Source organism: Balaenoptera ricei, chromosome 1, assembly GCF_028023285.1.
Source record: "Balaenoptera ricei isolate mBalRic1 chromosome 1, mBalRic1.hap2, whole genome shotgun sequence".
NCBI lineage: Eukaryota > Metazoa > Chordata > Mammalia > Artiodactyla > Balaenopteridae > Balaenoptera > Balaenoptera ricei.
The window spans coordinates 116,086,386-116,105,697 of record NC_082639.1 but is presented as its reverse complement, the minus strand read 5'-3'; the positions used below and the strand labels follow the sequence as shown (position 1 = coordinate 116,105,697).

Below are 19,312 nucleotides of genomic sequence, written 5' to 3'. Positions count from 1 at the left end.
CCATCCTTAATTCTAGCGAAGATGCTAAAGGAACATCATATCAGACTCCTGTTACCTCTTCCCCAGACTCGACAGATGCAGCTCTCAAAGCTGAGAACTGGACCAGTCTCCTGGAGCCCAGCTTCCCTGCTAGCCGCTGCTGCCGTTCACACTGTTTCTTTACGGAGGCAGCTCCTTTGTCTCAGGGATCGAGGGTTTTCCTGAATCTCCCAGCTTTGCCCAGCCCCTGTGTGAGAATAGCTGGAATGGGATGAAACCACAGCGAGGGAGAGGGGTGGAGGTAGAGAAGGCTTCGGTTTTCTCTGCTGGGCTGGGTGCGCTCTGCTTAATTAGCATGAGAATAGAAAGGCATTCTCCCTATCCTCCCTTAGGGATGGAGAGGAAAGAAGAGCAAAGGCTGTAGCTCTGTCCTACTCCATCAGAGATTCTGGGACTGGGAAAATGACCACCTTCACATTTCTCCAATCCTCTGAGGACCCCAGGACCCACGGTATTGAGAAAAGCTTTGATGGAGCCGGCTGGTAGATCTCCACTCCAGATTTTCCAGCTGTCCCTGTCCCCCCACCGCTCAGAGAGCAGGATGCTGAGATGGCTCGGTGATGCAGAAGGTATGTGCTTTTTCAGTTCTGGTGCTGATGCTGTGTGTGTGGTGAGGTCTCTGTGGCGCAATGGACGAGCGCGCTGGACTTCTAATCCAGAGGTTCCGGGTTCGAGTCCCGGCAGAGATGGTCACCTGGCAGGTACCTCTTTTATTTTGTATGCTGTCATGCTAGGTCGATAATTATATTTATTCCTTCCTGGGGCTCTGGGAAGAGAAAGGAAACCGCTTTCCTTGGGAATCCTGGACCTCCCCTCTTTTTCTCTCTCCTCCTTCTTTGTTCTTTCTCTGTTCCTCCCTTACTAATTTTCATTGTCTAATGAAGGCTCAGATGTCTGCTGCATCTCTCTGCTCAGCCTGACTGACACAGCCTTTGAATCCTTTGCTTCATAGAAAAATCATTGGCACAGAGGGACAGAGACGCCTTGCCATAGGTTTTGGAACCACTATGGTTCCATCCCTTTACCTCCAAGAAAACAAAAAAGCAGATCGTCCCATATGCTGATGAGGAAAGGTCCAGTTGTGTTCCAAGGTGACAATCACCTTGACCCAGGTGGGTCAGGAGATGGATGGGGTCACGCAGAGGATGATTTCTTGTGCTATCTTTGTTGGCTATACTTTTGTATTCCAAAGGGTGGGCTTTTTGTGCTAATGCTCATCACCGACTTCCTCATCTACAAGGTGAGATGTAATCATTGCTCTTTGTCTCAGTGGAATAAACTACACAACAGCATGCCAATTACCAGCAGCAGACAAACTTGTACAAGAAAGTCAAGGTCTTAAATGCTCTTTGCTGTGAAAAGTTTGCAGCCTTTCCTGATTGCAGGACAAAGTTTGAAGTTTGTATCTGAGTGTTATTTTCATAATTCCTGGTTTCCAACAAGCCTTTTTCTCACCACCTCTCTCACCCTGCATCCACTTCTGCTCTCTTTGCCTATCTCATCTAATGGGCCATATTCAGCAAGATTGGGAGCTCGGTCAGATTGGTTTTCTACTTTGGGCTGGCCTGGCTCTCTCCCTTTCACGTTGCAGCCTCTAGTCTATTAGCTAGAGGGAGCCACCCAAGCCAGGAACTGACCTCTACCTCAGGTGAACTCAGGAAACCTGAGAAGACACACCTCTCCTCCTGACTGCTGGCGAGTCAGCATCTCTCCCACACGGGGCTCTGGATGGGCGACCAGAGGACACAGCCAGCTGTGCACTCCTGTTCTAAGGAAGCTGGGGCGGGCTGAGAGAGGAGAATCCAAACCATGCCAAGAGGTAGGGAATTGACAGGGCAGACAGGAGGACACTGGAAGGCGACTGATGCGTTTTAAGCCTTTAGGACACATACATGTTTGTAGCAAGTTGAAACTCCTGAAATTCTTTTGAAGCAGTCTGGTACTTTAAAGGGACTTAGGATTCTTGCAGTAAGAACCAACACAGCTTTACCTTCCTGAGTTACTTTGGTAGAACACCAATGCGAATATTAACTCTTTCCTACCAGCCCCATGGATATGCCCTTTGGAGGATACTGGTGTGGACCTGAAATCCCTGGGCAGCCCTTCTGGAGCCTATTTTTAGCTCAGTTTATTCTAGATATTTTTGCTTAAAGGTCAGGCCTGAAAGGAAATTGGTCTGTGTGTGTGGATGGGGGTGTGTGGCGGGAGGGCGTTTTGGGGGGAGGTTTAGGGAAGGGGCATATCAGAGTTTTCAGCCTTAATTCAGAATACTACCTACATCTTTTAGCCGCCCCCCTACCCCCGCCCCTGCATCATTCTATTATAATTGTGCTGCTCAATAGTAACAGTTTTGAAAAGTTAAGAGGGTTGTTCCTCTGTCACTGTTAAAGTTTGTGGTAAGAGTACAGGTTCATCATGGCCTACTCTAAGGTTTTCTCAATTCTAGAAGCTTTCTAGGAATGTCGTTTTTATGAAATTGTGGGAACTGGGAGGGAATGTGTGCCCAAGTAGGCACTGAATTGAGATTCGTTCAAGTGTTTGATCAGGGTGGAATGTAGGCTGCTCCTTACGTGAAGTTCTATACCAGTGAGAAATAAACCTCACAGATAATCCCCCAAACTTATTTTAGCCAATGATTTCCATTTTCTAACTTAGAACCAGAAGACCTTGGTTTAAGTCGCAGCTTTGCCAAGTTTCTAAACCTCTCTGAACTTTAATTTGCTAGTTTATAAATACAAAATGGTACTACCTATCCTCCAAACGTAAAAATGAATGAGAAAGTCCATTGTACAGCTCTGTACAAGTATATAGGCTCTGTTAGTTTTGGGATTGCTTTTTTCTCTCTCCTCAGCATGTGGGAAAGATGCCTGGCCAGAGAGTAGGGAAATGAAAGGGTCTGAATGATCAGCTCCTGCCTGGAACCTCCACTGTGGCTGTATGCCACCAACTGGGGCTGATGCTGACTTGTGCCACCCTAACAAAGAGGATGGAATGGACTTTCTAGCTAGTGGAGTCCTTCAGAGGGCAGATGGTCCCTCTGTGCCTTACAGAGGTGGGTTCATCTCAGCCAGGTGGGTAGAGGCCCCTGCTGGCTACACCACTGAAGGGAAATAAATCCACTTATTCAAACATCATCAGCCTTTAGCTCCCTCAGCCTCTGAGGGGTAATGTTTTGGGGACTTGAAGAAGGACATCACCAGCACCGGCAGCAAGATTTTCCACATTGGTAAAAATTCCTTTATATGTGATAAAAACTTTCTTCTTAACATACGAGAGATAACTTCTAATTTATGAATATCATAATTATTGTATTTTAAAGATACTCAGAATATAAAATAGAAATGGGTGGGTTTTTTTTAATAAACTCATTTCACTGTAGGACTCAAATGCTTCACGGGTGCTGACGATGATCATTAATTACAAAGTATGCAGGCAGGATATGTCTTATTTATTATTGTATTCGCACTGCCTGAAATATGGTTGGCATTTGATGGATATATTTGAAAGAATGAGCGCTGACTTAGACTGGCTATAAATTATGTAGATAGGAAAGAGAAAGAGATGGAGCTCCTAGGGATCAGGAACACAGGAGATATCTTCATGCGTTAATTCATTCACTTTACAAATATTTATCAAGTGCCCACTTTATGCCACTTTCCATGTTGCAGGCACTGGGATCCAAAATAGCATTGCCCACTTCCCTCATGGAATGCATATTCCCATGGGCGAGATAAAGAATAGTTAGGTAAATAATATTATGATAGAATTGTAGGTAGGGATACCTGCTGAGGAACTAATGATTAAAGATAGAGTGATGTGAAGTGTGGTGGTCACAGAAGACTTTCCCAGGAGGTGGCATTTGAGTGAAGACTGAATGAAGCAAGAGAGCTCAGTGAGATCCAGAAGATGGGTGTTCCAAACAGAGAAACAGCAAGAGCAGAGAACCTGAGTTGGGCATGAGCTTGATGGCTTTGAGGGAAAGCACAAAGGTCAGTGTGGTTGGAAGGGAGGGAGTGATGAAGAGTAAAGTTCAGAGATAAATATGGGGCATGTCATGTAGGATAATGTACTCAACCCTATCACAGCCAACTCTGCCTTGTATAATAAGTCCAGTGTCTCCTCACTTTTCCTTTACTTTCCTGCAGTGAAATTTATAGGTTATATAACTTCCTACGCACATAATTAAAACAAATCAATAAAATATCCTCTTTGTAATATAAGGAAATAAATTTGTAATAAATGCTGTGTATTTTAATACATAAATGCCACACTAGCAGTCATACCTATATGAAGAATCACCTTCAGTGCAACAGCTATAGATGTTATATATGCAAAAAAAAAAAAATACAGGCATGTTTTAAATATCACAAGGAATGTCAGTCACAAGCAGTGTTGTGATTTTCCAAGCTGGTGCACACTTGATAAATTTATCATCAAAACAAATTAAATCTTCTTGCAAAGTATGCAGCATTTTGCATTCCTGAATATTTTAGGAAGTTTTAAACCATGCAGAAACTGTAGTTATATGGAAAAATAAGATAGAACCTAGGTCTAGACACCAACAACTAGCCTTTCAGTAGGCCATTCAAAAGAAGTGCACAACATGGGGCAAAGTCTTCTTTGTGTGAGATGCATCTACACATTGCAGGACACACAAATCCCAGGTAATCTTCCTCTCTGCGGCTAGCAGTGGTCCCCAATCATTACAAAAACAAAAAATACTCCACTAAATTTTCAAACCACTACCTCGGGGCAATTGCAGACCAACTGGCAAGTGCTGATATAAGGCTTGTAAGTCAAACTTTCCTTCATACTAATGAAAATCATTGGTGGGTTTGAGCATAGAAGTGGTAGAATCTGATTTAGATGTTAAAAGGATAATTTTGGCTATTGGTAAAGAATAGACTGGATTGGGGGGAGTGGAATGTTTGCAGGTCTGCTGGACCCAACACCTTTTAGAAGCAGCGGGACGTGGCACTGTGGTTCCCAAGTGGTGGAGCTAGTATCACCAGAAGTGGAGGGTTTTATAACAATGCCCACCTACAAAAGTGATTTATCATCTCTGGAGAGCTAGCCTGGCATGGATCATTTATATTTTGTCTAGGAACTACTTTTATTTATTGTCATTACAATGATTCCACTTACTAGGAAAAAAAAAAAAATGTTCATTTTGTTTGTATTTAAGAGCCGTAGGAAATGGAACTTATTCTCCTAATCATGATTTCAGTGTTTATGTCTTTTGCAGTTTCTATAAATTATAATGGAACAGAATGTTTTTAAACTTCTCCATGTCTTCCTTGGAAGATATATCTTTTTGCTTCTGCAATGGTAATGTTTTCCTGTGGTGGTTCCATTGAGAGAATGGACAGCAGGTGAGGCACAGAGTCACATGATACGAGAAGCTGGAAACACGAGCATAGTGGAGGAAAAACTGCATGGGGATGACAGGGACCTGGGTCTGCATCAGAGGGCTTCCTCTTTACTTGCATAACTTTGGGCATGCACTAGGTTTCTTGAGCCTTGGTTTTCTCATCTAGAAAATGAGCCAAATAATATCTAGAATTAAATAAGGTAAAATGGAAAAGTGTCTGGATACATAGATACATAGTAGGTGCAAAAACAAACACTGGCTTCCTTTGTTTATGGACAGTTTGTCCAACCAGACTTCTTCAGACTGCATGCCTCAAGCTATTTTCTTGGAGATCCTGTGTGAGGCTCTGGGGGACTTAGCCATGGACCACATGTTTCTCCACCTTGAAAATGCTTGGACATAGTAGAGTGCCAAGGGAAATAAGAAGTGCACAATGTATCTTCTATAGTAGTTACCCTCCAGAGGACTCACTCCCCTGTGGTCACTGTGGGAGCCCTGGATTTCTCTCTAGGGTTCTGAGCATCGAAACCTTGCAGCAATCCTTAGTCCAGCCCTGGGGACAAGGTTTCACAGGCCCTGTGGAGAGGGTCATGTGAAGCCTTTTTCTGCTAGGAGCAATGCAAGGCTTTAAAGCTAGGTATGAGGGCAAGTATGTCTATACAGGGAAGGTGGGATGAGACTAAAGACAAATTCCTGCGGAGCTGGGAGGAGATAGGATACCAGAGATCGGCTGCTGTGTTCCTGACCAGGGCACTTCCTGGAGACTGCTGCCTGCCATGCACCCAGTTCAGTCCTGAGTCTCAGAGAAGCATCATCTGGGAATCACTAACAACCCCAAATATTCTTCTTCCTTCTCCCCTTTTAGGGAAATGGTACCATCCAAAATAGCAGACAATTTAGAACCAATTATACTTATTTTGAAGGAATATGCAACTTTTTTTCTTTTCTAATTATGCACAAACTTCCAACAGTACTTTAAAATTTTTGTACTTAAGTGTGCCCCAAGTAGTGGAGGAGAGTGATTGCTTACCCCCAGGTGTCACGAAGCAGAGCCTAAAGTGGCTTTTGCCAAGTACAACATTGCTTTGAAGTCTCATACTTTATGCTACATTCTAGTACAAATTTGGGGTTCTATTTCATTATATCTGCATTTTTAGGTACAAAAATATTTATGTGGCTCCAAACCTTATAATAAAAATGACTGGCATGTCCCACATATGGGTGTCTGGTATATATCAGTTATAAAATCACAGAGGTATATTAATATTAAAAATGAGTTTGTGACCCCTGAGTATTCACTCAGAGGTGACGGGGGAGATAGCCTAGAGACTGGTTAAGTAGATAGAAACCTGGCAGGGAATGAACATTCATTCAGTTACTCATTCGACAGATATTTATTTAGTGCCTACTCCGTGCTAAGCATCGAACTAGGTGTGGGGATACAAGGATAAGCAAAAAGAGACAGAGATTATCACACAAATACATGTAGAATTGCAACTGTGAGTGAGAGAGGTCGATGGAGCCAAGGCCGTTTATGGCAGAGGGAGCTGACCTCCTCAGAGGGGCCAAGGAAAGCTTCTTCCAGGAAATGTCTCTTGACTTGAATCTGAAAGATCAGTAGGAAATAGGCAAAGAATGAAGGAAAGAGCTTTCCAGACAAAGGAACAGGGAGCACAAAGGTCTTGTGGTGGGAGGGAGGACAAATGGCTGAAAAGTGAGTGTAGTTTCACTACAGAGAGGAAGGCAGAAAGTGGCGTGAAATGAAGTTGGAGAGAGAGGCAGGAGGCTGACCCCACAGGGCCTTGTTGTGACTGCAGAGGGTTTTGTCCTTATCTGAAAAACAGGGAGAAACCACTGAAGGGTTTTAAGTCAAAGAATAACATGATTAGCTTTGCATTTTAGACTGATTACTACAGCTGCTGCTCAGGGGACAGGGTAGAAGGGTGCCAGGATAGATGCTGGAGCTGAATAGCAGTTCAGTAGTTGTTGTGCAAAGTGAGGTTAGCTTGGATTGGGGGGTGGGGGGTGGGTAGTGGTGCAAACAGAGAGAAATAGGTGGGTTTTAGAGATATTTAGGAGCTAAAATGTGCAGGATTTGGTGGTGGGTTGGAAATGGTACAAAGAGGAAGGACTTGTCAAGTATGGCTCCAAGATTTCTGGCTTGCCTGCCATTGACTGAGATAGGAAACACTGAAAGAAGACCAGGTTCGGGGTAGGTGAGTTCAGCTCTGAGCTTCTAACTTTGAGGTGCTCTGAAGTTGAGAGCTGGGTCAGGGTCTGAACTGATGGTTTGATTTTAGGAGTCATCTGCATGTTGGAATTTGAAGCCAAAAGTATGAATGAGATCACCTGGGAGAAAGTGTAGAGTGAGAAGGACCTAAGAATGAGCTAAGAGGAACTCTAATATTTAATGGCACAGTAGAAAAGAGAAAAGCAATGGCAAGAGAAATAAGGGAAACTGGAATATTATCATTTCTGAACTCACAGGAAGGGAGCGTTCAAGATGGGACTTAATTGAGTACCACATGCTACTGAAAAGTCAAGAATAAGCAGAACTAAACTTATCTGTTAGATTCAGTGACGTGGAAGCCAGTGGTGGGAGTTATTTCACTTTCTATGGAGTATCAGGGCAAGAAACTGGATGGGAGTGCAGAGGAAGGGGGAGAGGACGACATGGAGGGAACACAGAGAGGCAACTCTTAAAAGTTTGGCTGAGAAGGGGTGAGGGGAGGGTGGTGAGCTGGATGGCAGAAAGAGCCAAACAAGAACATCTTTTTGTTTTTCCTATTTTAAAACTTTTAATTCTGGAAATTTTCCAATGTAAATAAATTCAACAGAGTAGTATCACGAACCCTCATGTACCCATCACTTAGTTTCAACAATGATTAACTCATGGCCAAACTTGTATCTATACATCCACCCATTTTATTTGTTTTTGCAGTGGGAGAGACTTGAGCTGTTTGAAAACCACTGGGCAGGAAGTCATTGAGAGGGAGAGTTTGAATAGTCAAGAGAGAGAAATAGAGGAAAAAGGCAAAAATGATAGCCAAGGTTTCTGAGGAAGTGGAGGCGGGGTGGGAATATGACGTAGAGTGCCGTGAAGGGATTCACTTTGGTAGCTGGAGAGTCAGCTTCTCTCTTGCTGTAGGATGGTAGCATGTGTGCAGATGTAGATTTGCATGTTGACATCCGGAAGATAAGAAAATTTCACCTGATGATGCAGGTGGCTCCTTCTCCTCCTCTTCCTCCTTCTCCTCCTCCTCCTCCTTCTTTTAAAGTAAGTAATCATGTCGTCTTGTGAGAATAACTGGGAAAAAGAGGGTGTTGCGTGTTTGAAGAAAGCATAGAAAGTTGGATTAGTTATGGTGGAGAGAGAGAGAGAATGCTAATATAGCAGAGAAATGTGGACTATTTAGTAGATGGTGTTAAAGGACCAATTTGGAGGAGATGGATTGGCCCTGAGAAGCAGATCCAATTCACATACATATGTATGTGTGTTTGTATGTCTGGCTTGTTAACGTTAGCCTTCATAGTATAGTAGTAGTATATCTAATGCTACTCTATTCCCCAGTGGAGGAATGTATCTAGGCGCATGTATATGTGTCTTCACAGAGGGCATGGACTCCACAATCTCGTGAGTGTGTGAGCAGAGTATATATATCTCAAAAAGGGAGGTGATTTAATTCTTAAAACATTTTAATTCTTAAAATGTCCAACAGCACATTGGTGTTTGTGTTTCCCATTAATTGGTTCAGGGCGCCACCTGCTGGAAATCTTGCTCAACAATGCCAGCCAGGCTTTTCCAATGCAAAATCTAAAACCTTTCTTCTCTGGAAAGTCAGTGTTCCTGCATATGGCATTTCCCTCATGGTATGTGAGCCTCATTTATTAGATACTCTTTTACTTTCTTTATTTGCATGTCATATCACAAACATTAAAATGTGTTCTTTTCTGACTTGATTTTGGTCAAAGATCGCATCTATCCCATTTCAATGCACGCGTTGTCTGTAAACCTCATCCATGATCCATATATGAAAGAAGAGAAATAAGATGTCAGACTTATCTGAAGGGGCGCGAATAAGAAGTAGATTATCGGTTAAAGGTGTATAAAGTATAAAAGATAGAGTCCAACTTTGACCAGGTTAAGAGATGTCTTATTTAGTAATCCCTCAAATTTGGATGTTGTCCGTGGCTTCCTATCCTAAATTCCTCTATATGTATTTCTTTATAATTTCCAAACTTGACCCCTCAGGAAACCAGGCTACTATAAAGGATCCTTTTCATGGTCTATCTTAATCTGAGTACGACGCCATTAAAACCTTTTCTCCAAGGTCTCCAGGTCACAGCACTAAACGGCTCCCAGTTTCTAGGTTTTCTTCAAATAATTCCTTTCCTTTGAATTAACTTACTCTACGGGAGAGTTCAGGGATAAATCACTCTAATTGCTCCTTTAATTCAGTCAATAACTTTTAATTATGGTCATTTTACATATACAAACTCAGTCATGATTCACGGGGAATTTAGAGAAATGCCGTATAAAGTACTGAGTTATTCACAAGAAAAGCAGCATTTGTTTACTTTTTTTATTGGAGTATAATTGCTTTACAATGTTGTGTTAGTCTCTGCTGTACAGTGAAGTGAATCAGCTATATGTATACAAATATCCCCTCCCTCTTAGAAAAGCATTTGTCTATTTCCTCAGCCCGTCTTCATTAAATGCTTACTGTGTGTCAGGAGCTTTGAGAAGCACTGGGGAGATATGGGGAACAAGACAGGCATGATTCTGACCCTTACAGAGCTTGCTACATAGTGTGGAAAGCAGACATTAATTACGGCATCCCAACATGTTCTGGTGAGTTCTCTGCTAAAAGAAGTACAGAGAATGTCATGGAATATCTGGAGGACAAAGAGTCATGGAGGTCTTCCTGGAAGAAGTGGTATGAAGCCATGGAAGAAAGGGAGAACAAAAAGACACCAGAAAAAAAAAATAAATAAATAAATAAATAAAGTCACTTCAAACTCAAAAAAAAAAAAAAATAAAGTCACTTCAAACTCAAAAAAAAAAAAAAAAAAAAAAAAAAAAAAAAAAGACACCAGGCAGGCTATGGGACGGGAGTCAAATGCTGAGAGCCAGACTGTGGAGGGGCTGATAAATCTTTTTAAGGAGTTTGGGTTTTATTATAAGAGCAAATACCAGCAATGAAAAATTTTAACTGTTTGTGTGTGTATGGGGGTAGGGGTGACCACACTCAGATTTATATTTGGAAAGATTATTCTAGCTGAAATTTGGAGAAGTTCTGGAGGAAAACCGCCGATGGGACATTAGTTTCAAGGTATGTGTGATGTGGCATTGGCTTATATTAGGGCAGTGGAGAAGGAGAAAAGTGAGTGAATCTGAGAGATATTTAAGATGTTGAATGGATAAGACTTGGTGGAAATTGGTTTTACGGTCAAAGGAAGAGACGAGTCCAGGATGGCTCACAGCTTTCTGGCTTGAACCAAGGGGTGATGGGAGGTGCCACTTAGTGAGACAGTGTGTACTAGACAAGATGTAGATTCTCGAAATGGTCAGGGAAGGTGAGTATTCCCCCTTGGACATGTTGAATTTGAAATGTCTAAGACGTATTGGTAGATATGTCTAGTGAGCAATGAGATATGTAAGCCTGGAATGAGGAAGAGGAATCTGGGCTAGAGAGACAAGTCAGGAATCATCAGCCTGTTGGGAGTAAATTGATGTTTTGGGAGTGGTCGACATCTCACTGAAGGTACAGAAAAAAGAATGGCTTAAAAGAAGCCCTGAGGAACCCATCATTTAAGGAATCATTAGAAGAGGGGGAAGCCAACACAGGAGACCGGCCAGAGAGCCTGGGAGACAACCAGGAGGACAGGTGCCAGAGCCAATGGAAAGAAGCTCTTGAAAAAGGGTGTGTGGGCAGCAGTGGCAAAGCCTGCTGATAACAACTGATGTTTTCTTTAGAAGTAAGTCATGTGTGGCCTTGCCCAGTGCAGGTGCAGTGGAGGGCCAGAGTCGATTTCAGTTGGTTCACATGCGAACTGAGGCATGAGGAAGGGATGAGAAAGTGGAGGCAGTGAGTGCAGATTTGTTGTGAAATGGAGTTTAGGGATGGGGTGGGAGCTGGCGGGAGAAGTATGGTTAGGGGAGGGATGTTGTTGTTTTTTGGAAATGAAAGGGTTGAGAATGTTTCAACACTCATGGAAATTATCCCATGAAAGAAAGGCTGAAGGAACAAGAAAGGAAATACTCACTAAATAGTTTAGTCCCTAAGAAGATAACCAGAGCTAATTAAAAGATAATAATTTACTGGGCCCTTCTTTGTGCAGGAACTGTTCTGAGAGCACTATCTCATTTGAGTCTTATAGAGCCTCTCTGAGAGGTACTATTTTTATTATCCCATTTCTTTGAGATGAGGAAACTGACGCACAGATAGGTACCAAGGCCATGCAGTACATGGTGGAGCTGGGATTCATAACCATGCATCTGACTTGAGACTTGCACCATTAATCACAAGGTCTTGTTGTGTGATCCTCAGCCTAGCTGGAGACATAAATAGGAGGTATCCACCCTTTGTTCTTGTAAATAAAGAGGAAGGATATGGGGCAGTTACGGATGCAGGTAAGTGCCAGCTTGATTGGCATTATTAATTTCCTAGGGATGCCATAACAAATTACCCCAAACTGGGTGGTGTAAGAACACAGAAGTTTATTCTCTCACAGTTTTGGAAGTCAGAAGTCCAAAAATTAAGGCGTCATCTGGTCTCTCCCCCTCTGAAGGGGTCCCTTGTCTGAGGCTGCATACCTCCTACCTCTGCCTCTATCATCACATGACCAGCTTCTCTGTGTCTCAGAATTCTTTCTGCCTTTCTCTTATCAAGAGACCTGCCATTGGATTTAGGGCTCACCCTAAACTTAGTTATGTCTGCAAAAATTCTTTTTCCAAATAAGGTCACATTCACAGGTTTTGAGGGTTAGGATCTGGACATTTTTTTTTTTTTTTTAGTGGGGACACTATTCAATCCACTATAGTTAGAAAGTTGAAGGAGTTTGGTCTGATGGATCTCTATCTTCTATGAAGTAGAATAAGAGTAATTTTCTGAGAGTGAACTCAGATGTAGAGGGGTCAAGTATCTGAAGAGAGTGAAGAAATCTTGAAGTAATTATTATTGAAATGTGGAGAGTCAGCTGAGTAGGAAGCACAGTATGTTTGTGGAGCAGCGTGGAGAACACAGATAAAGTTTATCATTAATTCATAGCTGTGTGATTTTCTCTAGCAGCGATTCACAGCTGGGTACAAGCGTGGAGAAAGCTGACAGGTGAAGTGACTGGAGTTACAGTCTGGGGGGAGGGAAACGGATGTGGAGGAAGGACAGAGACGGAGGAGGTTTAGGATACTGGCAAGTGGGGGTTTTCTACAGCCCCTAGGAGCAAAGCTGGGTGTGCATGGAAATGAAGTCAGAGGGGGACTAAGGGATGGGTCAAAAAGCAGGCAAGAGGCTGGGAGCAATTCAGTGAACTAGCTGTGATGCTGCAAGGTTATTCTCAGAGTATAAAGTATTTGATTGTATCAATTTACATGAGGAAAAGAATCTGCTTGCAGCAGAAGCAAAGAGAAGGTTAATGGGAATGGAAAAGTCTAAGAAAAGAGAAGGCAAGAAAATAACAAAACAGAAACAGACTCACAGATATAGAGAATAAACTAGTGGTTACCAGTGGGGGCAGGGAAAAGCAGAGGGGCGATATAGGGGTAGGGGATTAAGAGGTTCAGACTACTGTGTATAAGATACATAAGCTACAAGGATATGTTGTATAGCATAGGGAATATAGCCAATATTTTATAATAACCTTAAGTGAAGTAGAATCTATAAAAATATTGAATCATTATGTTGTATACCTGAAACTAATATAATATTGTAAATCAACTATCCTTCAATTATTTAAAAAAAAGAGAAGGTAGGATTCAGGACAGGCCACCCATGGGGACAGAGAGTCACACAGAAAAATGGCAGGACCTGGGTGGCGAATGCTGCTAATGGTGTGGCGTTTGACCTGGAACCCCAGGACTTTGGTGGTTGGAGGAAGCTATTGAGGTCGGATGTGTGGTTCCCTTGGGATGACATTGAACACTGTATTAGTGAAGATTCATTTTTTTTTTTTTTTAAAGCAAGCATCTGCCTTATTTATTTATTTATTTATTTATTTATGGCTGTGTTGGGTCTTCGTTACTGTGCGAGGGCTTTCTCTAGTTGCGGCGAGCGGGGGGCCACTCCTCATCGCGGTGCGCAGGCCTCTCACTGTCGCGGCCTCTCTTGTTGCGGAGCACAGGCTCCAGACGCGCAGGCTCAGTAGTTGTGGCTCACGGGCCTAGTTGCTCTGCGGCATGTGGGATCCTCCCAGACCAGGGCTCGAACCCGTGTTCCCTACATTGGCAGGCAGACTCTCAACCACTGCGCCACCAGAGAAGCCCCCAGTGAAGATTCTTGAGAGAAATAAAACCAATAATGTGTGTGTGTTTGTGTGTGTGTGTACGGAAAGGAAGGAAGGGTGAGAGATACTGATTGATTTATTATTAGGAACTGGCTTATGTGATTATGGAGGCTGAGAAACTCCTACCCAGGAGAACAGATAATATAGTTCCAGTCCAAGTCCAAATTCGGAGGCAGGAGAAGACTGATGTTCTAGCTTGAAGACAGTCAGGCAGAGAGGAAAAATTCTTTCTTAGCCTTTTATTCTATTCAGGTTTTCAACAGATTGGATGGGGCCCACCACATTGGGAGGGGCAATTTGCTTTACTCAGGCTACAGATTCAAATGTTAGTCTCATCCAGAAACGCCCTCACAGACACACCCAGAAATGATGTTTGACCAAGTATGTGGGCACCCCCGGCCCAGTCAAGTTGACACATAGAATTAACCACCACAAACACCTTGATTACATGAATGGTCTTACTCTTTTGGTCTTAAGTCTCCTGGATTATAAAACGAAGGGGTGAAGAAGATTATTCCTAAAAGTGCTTCTCATTTTAACTTTTGTGTTTTAAAGTGTAATTTCAAATCCTTAAGGTGGAAAGAAACATCGTATTAAAGTTCTCCTTAATTAAATATACCTCAAAATGACTCCTGTGAATCCACAGGTCTTAGAAATGAATGATTATACCCAGAGTCTGGCTAATCTTCACTACCTATCTGCTTTTTTTTAAAACTATAGAAGTCTTGAGAAAACAACTTTACACAGCACAGCCACAGAAACTTCTCCATCATTAACACACAGTTTCAAAAGTTTCCTGGACCACGATCCTAGTTCTGGGTTGTTCTCTGCCTTTGCTGAGCGTGGAGTAAGTGATATTGTGACATGGCAACATCATCTCAGGTGAGTCTGTCATTCAGGTTAATGTAGCAAACTTGCACACAGACAGTGTATTCCAAGTTGTTACTTTTGCTTGAGATCTGTGCATTTTACAGGTGGGTTAAATATATCTTTTTAAGTAGGTGTGCCTGAGATTAATAAAGACAGTACTTCCTGGAAGCAGAGGGTGGGGATGAGATGACATTTTGCAGTGTGGCACATTTGTCTAGTTTGGGGTTAAGGAAAGGAGAGTGTAAGCAGAGCCCTTGGTTTACACATTTCCGGCTGGAGGAGTTAGATGGAGAAGAGTCTTCTCCGACTGATACACTTTATCTATTCACTCCGCTTGGAATGCCCTTCCTCCATTTCCTCACTGGATGACTTAAAACAACCTCTGAAATGTCAAACTCCTCTGTGTAGCCTTTCTTGGCTAACCTTCCCACCCCATCTAGATCAGGTGCCTTACCTTTGACTGCCTGTCACCTCCTGTGTGTACCTCTGTCGTGGCGTTCCCCATGCCATATTTACTTGTCTTTTATTTCTGTCTCCCCAACAGAATGGCTGACACGTTAAGAGGCGATTAATTTACACTGAAGTCATTTTATTGTGGACTTTTGATGCCTTTGTCATTATCTTGCTTCTGTCGCTATGTCTGGCAACTATTTTATATCAGTCACTGTGTTAGGAACTGGAAGAAGAATAATAAACAAGACATAGGAGGCCCTGACCCTCGTGAAACATGTATTCAGGTAGGAGATATTGACAAAAAGGAAAGCAGCAGAAAAAAAAATAATAAATGAAGTAGCCACCATTTGTAATTAGTTTGTTAGGAAGGGAATAAATAAGAGACTGAGACAGAAGCTGATGGGTGGAGGTACTTTGGGTAAGATGAACAAGAAGCCTTTCCCAGTTGGGAAAGGGGGGCTAACTCCAGGCAGAGGAAAGGGCAGAATGAGGCCCTGAGTTAAATATGGATGGAATAGAATGAGCTGGGCATCCTGGACAGACACAGGAGTGAGATCACACAGAGATGTTGCCCCATAGTTAGGAGTTCAGAAGGGAGGACTTGGGAGATGAGTGACAAAGTGCTGCAGGAACATCACCATCACAGTGAAGGAGATAGTACTGTCTTGGAGTCATGCAAGGGCAGTAAAGACAGAAGAATGTAGGTTTGAGATTATATGTTAAAGATAGAAATTGATCAGATATTTTGATGATTTAGATGTGAATGATGAAGGAAAGAAAGGAATCAAGGATGTTTCTCACTGAAGTAATGGATTGCTATGTACTGATCTGGGAAGATTTGGAAGAAGGAGAAAGAAACAGGCTCAAGGTCCTACTGTTATAGCACAGGGAGCTGTATTCAATATCCTAAGATTAAACCATAATGGAAAAGAATATAAAAAAGAGTGTATATGTATGGATAACTGAATCACTTTGCTGTACAGCAGAAATTAACACAACATTGTAAATCAACTATATACTTCAAAAAAAAAAAAAACAGGCTCAAGAGAAAGATAAGAGTTCTATTTACATTTGAGATGTGTGTAAATTTTCCAAGAGAAGGCTGGAGCCAGGTAGTTGGATATGAGTTTTAAGCTCAGAAGAGCTCAGAGGCTTCACGTGTAAATTTAAAAGGCCTCTACATAAAGATCATAAGTAGTAGACCTGTGGAAATTGATGAGGTTATTTGGGGAAGAAAATGTAGAGAGAAGAGCAAAGAGGGCTCAGACAAGCTCTTTGGACCCCCATGATTTGAAATTTGGGTAAAGGAGGAGGAACCATTCAAGAAAACTGAGGAGAAACAGCCAGTAAGAGAGAAAGTGGTTTTAGGAAGCAAAAAAGAAAAGTTATAAGGAAGAGGGAGCGCCATTGCTGAGAAGTTCAGTAACATGACTGAGAAGTGTCCATTGAACTTTGCACAACATGGAAGTCAGTGAGTGTTTCAGCACGAACAGTTTCAGTGAGCGGTGAAGTCAGAGGCTAGATTTCAGTAGTATAAAATTCAGAATTTAGGAACGGAGGCAGTGTGTGTAAGTCACCCTTTCAAGAAGTTTGGCTGTAGAAGAGAACTGAGAAATGGACCAGTAGGTTTGGAGAGGTGTGGATCAATGAAGGATTATTGTTGTTGTTATATTCTTAAAGAGAGATAGTGGATTATGTTTTTAGGCCAAAGAAGATAATCCAGGAGAGGGGCAGAAATTGGAGGTTCAGGAGAAGAAAGATAATGTAAGGCTTGACGTCTTCTAGGATTTAAGAAAAGATGGAGTCCAGAACCCAAGGGAAAGGTTGAGCTTCGAGAGGGAGGAAGTATGTGATGAGTGCAGGTCAGTAGGTGGGTTTGTAGGTCAGAAGATGTGGGGCTTCATATCCAGTGGCTTCTATTCTCTCACTAAGAATGAGGTGAAACCATGAACTAAGAATGAGTGAATGAGTGATTGGACCTATTCTGTTTCTCATGGCATGAAACTAATTTTGCCAATTCCTAAGATAGTCAACATCTCTCTTGTCAGTACTCTTTGGCTTTGTAACTCCTTTTTGACAGGGACAGATTCCTGTTCATCTGTGCTTTTTCTTTTCTGACATTAGTTTGTTGTGGTAGTCAATAGTTTTTTGATGAGATTCAAAATTCTGTATCAGTCAATGCCCCCCAGTCATGCTGCGGGGGCTAGGGCTGGCCAGGACAGCTGGCTCTGTGAGGTGGGAAGAATTGATCGTCATAGTTTCTAGACGGGCTTCTTCAAGGCTTCGGAGGAGACAGACGTATGAGAAAGAGAAAGCATTTGTGCAGGAAAAAAGGAAGAATAGAAATGATTAAAGGGAAAGTTTAACTTTTGCCATGTGCTACACAATATATAACACTCATTTCCATCTTCTACAAAACGTTTAAAAAAATTTGTCCTATTTGTCAAGGTTGACACTGGTGCTCTTCCTGGGCTCAGTGTAGAGTAAGAGCAGAGGCAACTCTGCAAGGAGCCCATGCACATTTGGGTTACATTAATTTTTTTTTATTGTGAAATAAATTATTCATAGCCAAGGATGTATATAAAATATCTGAACAGTTTAAAATGTATAATTATGATCATCAAATAAACACTCAAGTTCCAACCAGCCAGCTTAATAGGAGAACATTGCCAGTTCTTCTGAAGATGCTTGGGTCAGCCTCCTCAATGGTACCCCTCTTCCAGCCTCCAGATGTAACAAATCACTCCCTTAGTTTTCTTTATAGCTTAATAATATGTTACCTAGTTTTGGTTATTTTTAAACTGTATATAAGTGGAAACCTTCTTTTGTGTTGTTTGGTTCCCTCATCATTGTGTTTCTTGAGATTTATCCATGTCCTTAGACGTACAACAGTTTATTTATGTCCACAGATGTGTAGTGCACCATGATATGGATATACCACAATTTATTAATACACCTTGCCTTTGACAGACACGTGATTTGTTTCCAGCTTTTTCTGTTATGACCAGTGCTGCTAGAATATTCTTGTATCTCATGGTGCAAGAGTTTTCAGACTATATACCTGGGAATAAGATTGCTAAATCATAGGTTATATTCCTAGTCAACCTCATCAGGGTATACTTTATTGCTTTCCAAAGTGATATGTTTTTTTACCAATTTTAGGTTGTCTTTTCATTACTGATAATACCAGAGACTTTGCAAACCTGGAGGCAGGGATATTACCTGGTTCTCCCTTTAGAGATAACCACAGTGCAGGAAATGGGTGGGCACTCTCAGGCCAGTGAAATTTTGGTGGCACATTTTCCTTTGTTTCACTTCTTCCTTCCCTAACCCTCATTCTCAGACAAGAATATCTCTTATCACATGGATGTGGTTAGGAGTCTCCCAGGAGGCTGAGAATGTCAGAAAACAGGAGATTCAAAGTTAGAGGCAGAAAAAGAAGGGGGCATTGGCCTGCACACATATTTGAGGGTCTGGAATGTTCAGAAAGCAATGAAGGAAGGGCTTGATTTGCAAACGTTCTGTTCAGAAATCTTGGCCCCAGACTTGAAATGCTTTTTGCAGCTAGGAATTCCTATGGTCACTATAGTATGGATTGTGAGAACTGCAAGTTTTCTAATCTTTCATCCCCTAAGGACATGGAAATATGGATATAACCCTGCCTGAAATTCTGCTATCCTGACACTCAGGCCACCTTGGCCCCATGTTTCCTGGAGTAAGAGTACCTACTACCTACAGCTTCCTCTCTCTGTCCTCTTTCCCTCTAGGGAATCATTCATGAACCAATTACATTAGAAAAACAACCTCGAATCCTGACAAGATCCCTGAAAAGTACATACTGTTCCAACTTTAGAGATAAGAAAACTGAGGCTCAGAGAGGTGAGTAACTCACCCCAAATTAGATCGCTTCTAAGTGATAGACTTGAGAGTTGAAGTCACATCTGTTTAATTTCATCTGTGCTCTTCCTCCCTGTGCTTTCCCTGTTCTTCTATTTTCTGTCTTGTTTTTTATAACCATGTGGTCCTGAATGAGTGTCTTCTCCTGTCTGAGCTCTAGATCAAAAATTAGCAGTTCAT

General features: G+C 42.1%; 1 non-coding gene across 1 annotated transcript; it reads left to right on the top strand.

Moving 5' to 3' along the window:
• The first annotated feature begins 654 nt into the window (after window positions 1-654).
• On the top strand, window positions 655-728 carry TRNAR-UCU (transfer RNA arginine (anticodon UCU)). The gene has a single exon. It is a non-coding gene; the product is annotated as a tRNA-Arg (tRNA).
• The last annotated feature ends 18,584 nt before the right edge of the window (window positions 729-19,312 follow it).